Genomic DNA, 1946 nt, shown 5'->3' with positions numbered 1-1946 from the left:
ACATAGATCAATGTGGAGGTTTTTTATTACAATGCAGACTGGCATTTTCCCGTTCCCCTTCTCTGTTTCCCAATCACTCTGCTCAAATCTCTTCTATCGTCACATCCCTCAAAGGGAAGGCTTTAAAATGGGCTCAAGCCTTTTTGTCAGCACATTCATCTGAAACCCTCACCACACAGCTGTTTTTACGTGAATTTCAACGTGTGTTTGACCACCCTCTCCAGCAGGAGGCAGCAGCCAAACGTCTCATTAACCTGCGACAAGGAAGGAAGTCAGTAGCAGAACATTCGGTGGACTTCCGTATTGCTGCCGAAGAGGCTGGTTGGGAGGAACTAGCACTAAAAGGTATCTTTGTTAATTCGTTATCTGAACAAATTAAGGACCAGTTGGCTTCCCGGGATGAACCCGGAAGCCTTGATGAATTAATCGCTCTCTCCATTCGCATTGACAATAGACTCCGTGAAAGAAGGAGAGAAAGGAACTACAATTCCCAGAATCCTTTTGGTCCCGCTTTTCCTCCTGCCAGCGAGCTCTCTCATTGACTCTGTTCATGATCAGTTACACTCTGCATTCATCTTCACTAAATTAGACCTCAGAAACGCTTATCACCTCGTCCGCATTAAGGAGGGTGATGAGTGGAAAACCGCATTTAAGACTCCACTTGGCCATTTTGAATACATGGTGATGCCCTTTGGTCTCACAAACGCTCCCACTGTTTTTCAAGCGTTAATAAACGATGTCCTCAGATTTTTTGAATGATTTTGTGTTCGTGTATCTGGACGATATTCTCATTTTTTCCAAGGACATTAACCAACATGAGCAACACGTAAAGGCTGTCCTCCAACGCCTTTATGAAAACCAACTGTTTGTCAAAGCAGAGAAATGTGATTTTCATGTAACATCTGTCTCATTTCTTGGTTTCATTTTGGAAAGAGGACAGTTTTGTACCGATCCAGAAAAGGTAAAAGCAGTAACAGAGTGGCCTTTACCTAAAGATCATAAACAGTTGCAACGGTTTTTGGGATTTGCTAATTTTTACAGACGTTTCATTAAGGACTACAGCAGGGTTGCTGCACCACTCACTCGTCTGACCTCTACTGCATGACCATTTATCTGGACCCCTGAGGCGAACGGTGCGTTTGGTGAGTTGAAGGCTCATTTTTCACAAGCATCCATTCTTTGCCACCCAGACCCGAGGAAACAGTTTTTTGTCGAAGTAGATGCCTCTGATCTTGGTGTGGGAGCAGTTTTGTCACAAAGATCGGGAGAGAACGACAAGCTGCACCCATTTGCCTTCTTTTCTCGTCGCCTTTCACCTGCAGAGAGCAACTATGATGTTGGAAACCGAGAGTTATTAACCATTAAACTAGCTCTTGAAGAATGGAGACATTGGCTCGAAGGTACGGAAACTCCCTTTTGTCATAATGACTGATCATAAAAACTTGGCTTATTTACAAAATGCAAAACGACTAAATCCCAGACAGGCTCGTTGGTCTTTATTCTTTACAAGATTCAACTTTACCATCACTTACATCCCGGGTCCTAAGAATGTCAAATCAGATGCACTGTCTAGATTGTTTTCCCCTCCAGATGCCCCTGAAAGAGATTCTACCATCTTGCCCAACACCTGTTTTGTTGGAACCCTCACCTGGGACATTGAAAATACCATCCGGTTGGCCCAACAATCTGACCCAGACCCCGGGACTGAACCCACTGGCACCAGATTTGTTCCCAAGTCCGTCATTGGTAAATTTCTGGATTGGATTCATAATCACCGTTTTACATGTCACCCTGGTATCTCCCGAATGCTATCTTTTTCCAAAAGACACTTCTGGTGGTCCACCATGTATCAGGACATTAAAGGTGCAGTATGTAACTTTTCTAAAAATATATATTTAACATATTTGTTCACTCTGTCACTATCTCCTGACAGATTGATATTAGAC

The sequence above is a fragment of the Austrofundulus limnaeus genome, unplaced genomic scaffold, assembly GCF_001266775.1.
Source record: "Austrofundulus limnaeus strain Quisiro unplaced genomic scaffold, Austrofundulus_limnaeus-1.0 Scaffold2014, whole genome shotgun sequence".
NCBI lineage: Eukaryota > Metazoa > Chordata > Actinopteri > Cyprinodontiformes > Rivulidae > Austrofundulus > Austrofundulus limnaeus.
The sequence above is the reverse complement of the archived record's forward strand: the minus strand, read 5'-3'. Positions refer to the sequence as shown.